Genomic DNA, 10,109 nt, shown 5'->3' with positions numbered 1-10,109 from the left:
TTTTTTTTCAAAATATAGTGACCATGAATCAGATGAACGTAGGCTAGTGTTCAGGTCAGACCATCAATAGCAAATGTTACTCATGGATTAAGTCATCGAAAATTGAGTTTTTAGGAGAACCGCTACTATGATACAAAAGTATTTCCACATGTTCACACAGCAGCACAGAAGCATTTATTTCGCTGCCTTATCATCACTTATTGAACATTGGTCGGAACGAATGGCGTATATTGTCAGACCAAACTGAACAAGACCACTATTTTATTAAGTGCCTTTTTAAAAAAAAAAATGATGATAAATCCATCCTGATCATGAAACGCACAAAATCTGCTTTATTTTAACACAAAACAGATGAAGGGAAAATCGTTGGGTTACGTCACCGGTGCGTGAGGACGGCCCATTAGCCTTCCACGAGGCTAGTACTTAATGCTCAATTATTTGCGCATGTTGCCCGTAAGACATAAATGATTACTGACACTTATCTTATCAGCCGGTTCTCAACTGTGAAATCACTGCATTTGTTACACTGAAAAAAAAAGTTGGGTTTATTTGAATTTACCATGGTAAGTTTTTGCAAATGTTTGTATTATGTTAGAAATGCTTAGAAATTATAATTGATATATATATATAAAATATCGGTATTCATTTTATTACAATCAACTATTCTAATAAAATTTATTTCACACCAAAAAATCATTATAAATTGAATTAAAACCCATTTTTTTTCAGTGTACTTAGTCTCAAACACCACCTGTTTTGTCATTAGGAAACCATTTAAAAATTAATAAACAAAGAGTTGCTTTTGTAAGATAGATTTATTTGGATTATTCATTATCTCTCAGATGCACCACAAAATGACTATCACGAAGTTATGAAATAGGCAGACACTACTTAACAATCCCAGACGACACTTGCTGCTGGTTTAGAATTTTCCACAGAACTTTTTTTTATTGATGAGAACATCCTGATTTCTTTTTAAACGAGAAACAATCTTTGGTTCAATTTGTACATCCACAAATGTATAGAATAGTTTCACTTTAATATATTTATTGTTAATGTAAAGCATTTTTCAATCTATATTCTCTTTCTGTTGTATCTAGTGTAACTATTAAATATTTATTTTGAAAATAAACTGGTCTCTGGTTTTGATTTCAAACACAAGCCTTTCCATTTCTTTTTTCTTCCTTGTCCATTTTCTTTTCTTTTCTTTTTAATGTTTTGTAAAGTAAAATGAGCTAATTCTGCTTCGTACATGAAACAATTTTTATATGATTCTTGACGTTGACAAATCTTCTGTAATTCATTTAACTTTCAATTTAAAATTGGATAGTTGAACTTTAAAATGCAGAATTTTCAGCCTAAACTTAATTTAAAAGTAATAATTACTATGTGTGTTTTCACCAAAAATATAGCATTGTTTGCAATGTTTTTTTTATTCTAACTCACAGATGTAAGAACAGTTAGCTTTATCCGCAAAAAGTTTTAGATTGTGTGGCTTGTTTTTAAAGCAAAAAGAAAGATTAGGTAATAAAGAAGAACAGGTTGATTCTTACTATTGTGTCACAAACTCCCTGAATCATATTTAAGGGACAGTCGAGTTAAAATGGCAGGTGACGGCGAAAAGTCCATTGATGTCATTAAAACTTAATTAAAACTTAAGGTCTATGATGTTATCGTTTACATATATTTGCAATTCAGCTGCACATTAAGATTAAAAGAATACTGACATTTTAAAAACTGTTCACTGTTTGCTTATTTTAACTGGAGTGTCAATCAAATCAATCAAGCATGTCATCTGCACCAGATCCAGGTTCATGTTCAAAATCAGACCGAGTAGAAATCAACAGCTGGACACCAAGTATCGGGTTGTTTCAGGTCTAAAGACATTTTATAAATACTGTCAATCAAAAGACAGTTATACCAAATAGTTTCTAAGATTTATAAAAACCTTTCTTCACTGGACGGTGTGTGAATTTAAATTAGATTGGACATTATGACCACCAAACAGCACAGGCCTTTGGATCCGTCTCTTCCCAGGTGGTACCAGTAGACAAGCCTAACTACCCTGACATGTGGACACTTCAGGTAAGATATTTGCCAGATGCTCACAAAATAGTTGTGTAGTTATATTTAAGGGCATTTTGTTGAGGCTAAATCTATAAGCTTGAGCACATACATCAGCCCAGATGCTGTGTATGAACCATCACCTGTTCTGTGCTCCCAGACCGAGAGATTAGGACACTTGTGTTCAATGAAAGAAGCCCACATTATTGCCACTCCTCATACTTGAATGACACGGTCATACTTGGTGTCAAACAAAGACTTGATGCCTAAACTATATTCATTCGACAACCCATTATGTTGTGTCTTTATTCTATTTATTCCATGCAAATGCATCGGATTCTTGCTACAGTGTGAATAAATTCAGACAATATCCTGGTAGGAGCTGTCTCGCCTGCAGTTGATACAAAACTCTGCAGCAAGAATTCTGAGCCGCTCTAGTAGAAGAACTCACATTTCTCCGATCCTTAAAACTCTTCACTGGCTTCCAGTTTCTTTCAGGATCAACTTTAAAATTCTGGTTCTTACTTTCAGATCTATTCATGTTCAGGCTCCTCCTTACATCACTGATCTGATCCAGCCTTACACCCCAGCTCGGGCTCTGAGGTCTGTGGATCAGAATCTTCTTATGGTTCCTGAACACGGCTCAGGACCAGAGGAGAGAAATATTTTCAGGCTGTTGCTCCTAAGCTTTGGAACGATCTTCTCTCTCTTTGTGTTTGATGATCTACTGACTCCTTCAAGAAACATCTTAAGATGTTTCTATTTGTTCAGGCTTTTCCTTGATTTTCTGGAACTCCTGTTGTGTTCTCAGTATTATCTTGATCTTTAAAGTATATACTTTTTTGAGTATTGTTTTGATTGTTTAAGCGCTTTGTGACCCTGGTCTAGAAAAGCGCTATATAAATAAATATTAATTACTTACTTACTTACAAACATAATAATTTTTGTAAAACTGGGTCGGTGCTTCTCGTGATGTTAAGGTCGGCAGTGAATTTCTCAAAGTTGTTGAACTCACTCCGGCAGCATTTTCAAGCGAACAATGATCCAGAGGATGGACCGTATTATTCTTTTGTGTGTCAACAATTCCTTGGAAAAAGACCTCATCCTGGGAGTGTGTTTGTTCTCTGACTCATCCCTGGTATGACGAACATTTAAGGCTGAACCACGGATCCTTTTTATGTCTGAATATTCTCGAGATAGAGTTATTTATTCTGCTTTGAGTGTCAAATAGATGAACGGAATCTGGTTATATATTCAGTACATGAGACACGGAACATATGATTATGGATTTTTCATATGGATCTCAGAACGTTTTGAAAATGCCGTCCCATTGTGGACATTACGACATCCACGACTGAAGACATTTGAAAACACAGGTTACCAATCTCTGCCTGAAAGCTAAGCCTCAACTATTTGAAAACGTTGTAATGCCATCACAAAAACACACTCTTGATTGTGTGTACATGTGAGTGGTTGTGTGTCCTGCGTCAGGCCGGCAATAGTCATGTTGTGGTGCACCCGGTTCGCCTTGTGTCACACCATTGAAATGGGCGCATATCCTCATATTATCATGCATTCATATGGGCCAGTAGGGCCCTATTCTACCTGCTATATTGTTTCGATCCCGCACCATGGTCGATTTGCTATCCACTGAGCTAAAACCTAACCCTAACCCTAGGGTCTTTAACCCTAACCCTAACCCTAACCCTAAACCTAACCCTAACATTTTATTTATTCCGTTTAAAGACAGATAACTTTATCTTTCTTGGACGCAAACCGGAAAGATACGGAAAAACACGAAAGGATACGGAAGTACCGGGTTAGGGTTAGGCTAAGGGTTAGGGTTAGGGCCAGTGTTAGGGTTAGGGTTTAGCTCAGTGGATAGCGCATCGGCCATGGTTTTTTTTTTTGCCCCCAGGGACACAGGATCGAAACCCGCTCGAGACAATATAGCAGGTAGAATAGGGCCCTACTGGCCCATATGAATGCATGATAATATGAGGATATGCGCCCATTCAATGGTGTGACACAAGGCGAATCGGGTGCGTTATCCTACTTGAAATTACTTTAGAAACCTACTTTTGAAAAGTTTTAGAGGTGAGTGGTACATGTCAAACTAACTGAAATGGTTGGGCCTGTTAAGCATCTTCACATTTTTGTTTGAATTGTTTTAGGGGAAAATTGAACCAAAATCCAAAACTACGAAGAGAAACCTCAGGCCTCAGATGGAACCTTCTGCTCTGTAATGCGTATTGAGTACTGCTACACAACCATGACTAATTAAATATTTTAGTTTTTGGTAAACCAGAAAAACGAGATCCCAAACTATAGAAAATACGCAACAAAATACCACAATTGGAATTGATAACAAATTATTTATTCTTGGTCAGATTCACCTTGTCTAAGAAAAGCCATGTTTATTTTTTTGTTTGCGATCCAGTCAACACATCCTGGTACTGAGTGTCACTATGAAATGTGAATATTAAACAATTCAATTAAAATCACAATAGTTTAAGCTTATATGTTTTGAAATTGTACTTTTTTCGAGGATCCTTTCCCCACAATTTGTAGTTGCCAAGTCATCTGTGTCAGGACTGCTCTCGTCAATCCTGCACTCATCTCCGAGGACAAGAAGTGAAACTATAGTCAAGTAAGGGGTTAAAACCGGATATGTTGGGACCAGCACAGATAAATCCTATCATTGGGGATGCAGCTGGAGGAGCAAATGTGAAACACAGTGTCCAGTGCAGCTGTTTTATAAATCTTTAACATAGGGAGAATGTTCTCTCTAATCTCACCCGCTCCAGCAGTTTTACGATCCGTGCCAGGAAAACATTCCCACGCTGCTGCAGGTGCTATTACCATTTACTGTTCGTGACCAATGGAAACAGCATTTTCTTGTGTAAGAGTGATGAGTCAGCAAGAAGATTCTGTGCAAGTATTAACTATTAAGTGTAATTACTACTATTCACCAACAGTGGCCGTGAATCAGGCCACAAAAGGGGAAAAAAAAACAGTTTTGATTCAAATACATTTTTATTCATTCAATAAATGAATTAATATCTTTCCAACAGCTTCAAACGCTCAATAGCAGACTGGTAACATTAGCAAAGCAATGAATGTCTGTTATGTAAGAGGGCAAAAGTCAGGAGGAACTCATGACCGAGTGTAAAGAGGTTTACGTAAGCAGCCAGGAGCAGGTGACGTTGAGGCCCAGGTTACACAGCCGAGGTTGCATTCGGACTGAAATCAACACATTTCTTTGCGCTTGATGGATCTACTGACTCCTTTAAGAAACATCTTAAGACGTTTCTATTTGTTCAGGCTTTTCCTTGAATTTCTCGAACTCCTGTGTTGTTCTCGGTGTTGTCTTGACCTTTGAAGTATGTACTGTTTTGAGTATTGTTTTGATTGTTAAAGCGCTTTGTGACCCTGGTCTCGAAAAGCGCTATATAAATAAATATTACTTACTTACTTACGTACTTACATTCATGTTTTACAAGCAAAAGCCTCCGTATTCATTTTTTTTTTAGCTGGGCTGTGATGGTAAATGTTAATGTGAATATGTCAGATTGGAAGACAAATTCAGAGAGCTAATTTCGGGTTATGGCTCAGCTCTTTTTTTTCCACAACAACTGACCAATAGACCTCATGAATGAGGACGCTGCACCGATCCACATAATCTCACTCCATCTCCCAAACCTTACTTGTGACCAGACCCCAAGGAACCTGAATTCCTCCATCCGGGGAAGTGTCTTTTCTGCAACCTGGTCAGAAAATGTAGATTGACTTGGTAAAGACATAAATTGACTGATTTCTGTTGATAATGGGTAGGTAGGTAGAACTTTATTGATCCCTCAGGAGGTCTCCTTTGGGTAATTGTTTTTCCAATTAGACACAACTATACAGACGATTATTCATAAAAATTAAAAATAAGAACAAAGACAAACAAAAAAAAAGAAAGAACAAGACAGTTATTACTTTAATATTCATATTGTATTGGTGTTTGTAGTACTCACAGGCGCTGTTAGTGTTGATGTTGAAGAGATTATCAGGAAAACTTGGTAGAACAAGTTTTAGGCACTACTATTTTCATGTCTTAACAAGAAGGATGTGTCTCGCCTGCAGTTGATCAAAACTCTGCAGCGAGAATTCTGACCCGCTCTAGTAGAAGAACTCACATTTCTCCGATCCTTAAAACTCTTCACTGGCTTCCAGTTTCTTTCAGGATCAACTTTAAAATTCTGGTTCTTACTTTCAGATCTATTCATGGTCAGACCTTCCATCAGTGATCTGATCCAGCCTTACACCCCAGCTCGGGCTCTGAGGTCTGTGGATCAGAATCTACTGATGGTTCCTGAACACGGTTCAGGACCAGAGGAGAGAAATCCTTCCAGACTGTTGCTCCTAAGCTTTGGAACGATCTTCCTCTCTCTTTGCGCTTGATGGATCTACTGACTCCTTTAAGAAACATCTTAAGATGTTTTTATTTGTTCAGACTTTTCCTTGATTTTCTGGAACTCCTGTGTTGTTCTCAGTATTATCTTGACCTTTAAAGTATATACTTTATTGAATATTGTTTTGATTGTTTAAGCGCTTTGTGACCCTGGTCTGGAAAAGCGCTATATAAATAAAAATTACTTACTTACTTACATTCAGAAAATAATGTTATTTTTAAATGATTGATTTGCAACTTGTTGCATCACAGAAGTATTTCATACATCAGAACAAAATAACTTTACATTTCATACAGAGACATTTGTTTGCCACTACAGAGATCATACATTTCCTGTAGTTCATGACCAGGTTTTAAGGAACTGCAGCAGGGATTTTAACACACACCTCAGATATTCTGCAGATCCTTCTGGTTTCTGGGCTGTCGCTGGGCAATACGGACGTATCTTATCCTATTCAACTTCACTGTGCATCAACTGTACGTCTGTCTGGGGAAAGTTTCACCACTGAAAAACATTCCTGCAGTACATGGCACTAGAGTTTTAGGTTGTATACACCAGTGCTGTGTCTCAAATCGCATACTTCTCTTAGTACACTAGAAGTTAGTATGCATCAGGATAGTGTACGTACTAACTAGTACGCAAATTCTCCACAGATAGTATGTCTCAGATCAAACTCTGCTGCTACACACTAACAGGAAATGACACAACAGCTTCTTCTTCTACTTCTATTTAACGATGGTTTCAACCAGCTGTTGGAACACTATCGCCACCTACTGGCAGCACGTTTTGCAAGCTATCTATCTATCTATCTAAGTTTGGAAAAAGAAATAAAGAAAAAATATTAGAATCGAAATATTCACTAGATATTTAAACTGGTACCAGCAGCAAAGACGTGTTTATCCTTCTACTGCTGCTGAAAATACACCTGTAAGTATATGAATATATATGCATTTATATATGACGTAACTTCCATTTACAACGTCACTAAGGAGCCGTTTAGGTTAGATAGTGTAAATCAGTTTTGTGGGCGTTTTAGTGCCAATTTAGTGTGTATGGAGCACTAAATTTCGCATACTAAGAATTGAGACGCACTTACGCACTAAAAATACTAGCTTTGAGTACGCAAGTATGCGATTTGAGACACAGCAAAGAAGAGCGGTATATGAAAAAATCACATCATTATAAAAATGAATTGGTACAATATTCAAAAAGCTTCAAATTGTGTTCTTCAAATTTTATCCTCTATTAATGTAATATTTTAGATACAATACAATTTTTTCTGGTGTGGATCCGTAAGTAAAGGCTAAAGTAATTCATCCTGACTGAAGCTTCTGATTGGATAACACCAGGATGTTGAACAATAATAATTATCTGTTTATATTAAGACCCAGTCAAGACTTTGAAGTCCAAGTAAAGTTTGGTATTTTGGTTTAAAGAGTGATATAAAATAACCAGAGCCTGCTCATTACAAGCTGACAATGTGGATTTTAAAGGTGTTTTTGATTCAATGTTTACCTATTTTTGACAGAAATCCTTGTTTAGAGAATATCTTTGAGCAGCAATGATGTGATAATGTGACAAAATTGCATCAAATCAAATCATTCAATGAACGCAAATGTTCAATACATGTGGTCCATCAATGTGTCATAGTTTTCCTTTGATCCGGTGATCTTCTTACTTGGCGACCACTCTTAAACTTGCAGATATAGCGCCTCACCTTGGGAGAGAAAGGAACTCCACCCACAGGTTGATCTGGCTACACATCTATCGCACATCTTACCTACTTTTTATTGTATGTTATCTTCGTTCGATACACATTTAACTTTCTTTCTTAGGGGAAATTTAGGTTTTCACAGCAGGTGACAAAACAATGATAAAACATAGGTAAATACAGGACACATATTGGAAATAATAACAAAAACACTATGAATAAAATCATTATAATAATACACACAATAAACCCCCATTACAAAAATAGATCTCTCTCCTTACTGGTTAGTTAGCACTTAAAAATGTTATATTTAGTTAGTTTATATTTTTGAATTACAGATTATTTTATTTGTTTATGTTTTTTTTATTACACATTATATTATTTGTATATTTTTAGCACATTATCAATCCAGACCCAACACGACGGCCTTCGACATCTAGTCTCTTCAAGCATCATTTCTTTTGACTGAAGCCAGGTTGAGTTAAACTTAATGCTGCAGAGTTAAGGTAAGGTAAGGTAAGGTAAGGTAAGGTAAGGTAAAACTTTATTGATCCCTCAGGAGGTCTCCTTCGGGAAATTGTTTTTTTCCAATAGCCAGCAATTTTTCATAAACAATACAAAGTAATAAATAAAAATAAAATAAGAAGAAGAACATAAAGACAAAGAACAAGATGACACAATCTAAGTCTCAAGATAAAAACAAAGAACATAGGTCAAAGAAAAACAACAAAGACAAAGGATACAAAGACTAACATAGAACAGAACATCCAGATACTTTCACTCCACTCCTGCTCCCGAACTCAGAATTGTACAATTTAATAGCCCGAGGGATGAATGAGTCCCTGAGTCTATTAGTGTTGCATCATGGGAGGAGCATTCGTGCTTCATCTGCTTCTCTGCTCACTGATGACAGTGTTCAGAGGATGACTGTCATCATCCATGATGGACAGTAGTTTGTTCAGTGATCTCCTCTCAGCAACTGTCACCAGTGAGTCCAGCTTCAAAAAAAAATGTTTTACCTGTACAAACTAACTGCTAACACCAAGTCAATTTATTCTTTTTCAATTTAGCCATTTTATTCAAAATAAATAAACATATAATGCAAGAATCGAGCACAATTAAACAGTTTATTGCTATTTATTGTAAACTAACGACCAATCCAGTAAATTACTTAATCAGTAGTTTGGAATGTGAAAGATAATGATTCTGAAACTGGAATTGTAGAAATTTACATTTTAGAGAAATATTGGTTATACAGCATTTCTCTCTACAGTCTTTGTAATGTCTTCAATATTTTTGAGAGAGAATTGTTGCTGCTGCTCAGTCAAGCACAATAAACATCAACCAGGCATACAGGTTCTTTCCAGCTTCATTGCCGAGTGATACAAATAAAAATACTGACTTTACTGCGAGAAACATTTACTACTTGCCTTTTATTCTCATCTTGTGATAACATCACAATTCTCATCAATCAGAAAACTGTGACCTGAAACCTCATCAAACACATTTAAAGATGGTTTATCTACGAGGCGATACCTTATCATCCACAATGCTAAGATCAGAAAAAATAAACTTTAAAATACTTCATTAACGCAACATGTTTCCCAGCCAAACAGCAGTTAGTATTCCCTGCAAATTATGAGAGTATAAACTACGAATAAGTGTTACATGCTTTTGCAAAGAGAGATGCAAGATTTCTCAAACATTTAACCCTAGTGTGATCTCAGGGTCAAGGTGACCCAAAGGCCTGAAAACCAATGCATTTGCGGTATTTCTTGTGTTGCCTCTGGCTTAATAAGTGATGCTTGTGAAATGAAGCGTTTAAATGACACTTTTTTATTGAAAATATTTTGGGGATTTCAACATAAAGCATGTTT

The 10,109-nt window shown here is 36.4% G+C and overlaps 1 protein-coding gene across 1 annotated transcript in view; it reads right to left on the bottom strand.

Moving 5' to 3' along the window:
- adcy3a (adenylate cyclase 3a) overlaps positions 1–9,041 on the bottom strand; it is a 216,899-nt gene extending 207,858 nt beyond the window's left edge. The window contains exon 1 of the mRNA XM_087805195.1: positions 8,934–9,041. The gene's annotated coding sequence lies outside the window, so the exon portion shown is untranslated. The remainder of the gene's footprint in view (positions 1–8,933) is intronic.
- Positions 9,042–10,109: the final 1,068 nt, after the last annotated feature.

Source organism: Callionymus lyra, chromosome 13, assembly GCF_982586985.1.
Source record: "Callionymus lyra chromosome 13, fCalLyr1.hap1.1, whole genome shotgun sequence".
NCBI lineage: Eukaryota > Metazoa > Chordata > Actinopteri > Syngnathiformes > Callionymidae > Callionymus > Callionymus lyra.
This window is presented reverse-complemented; position numbering and strand designations above follow the sequence as displayed.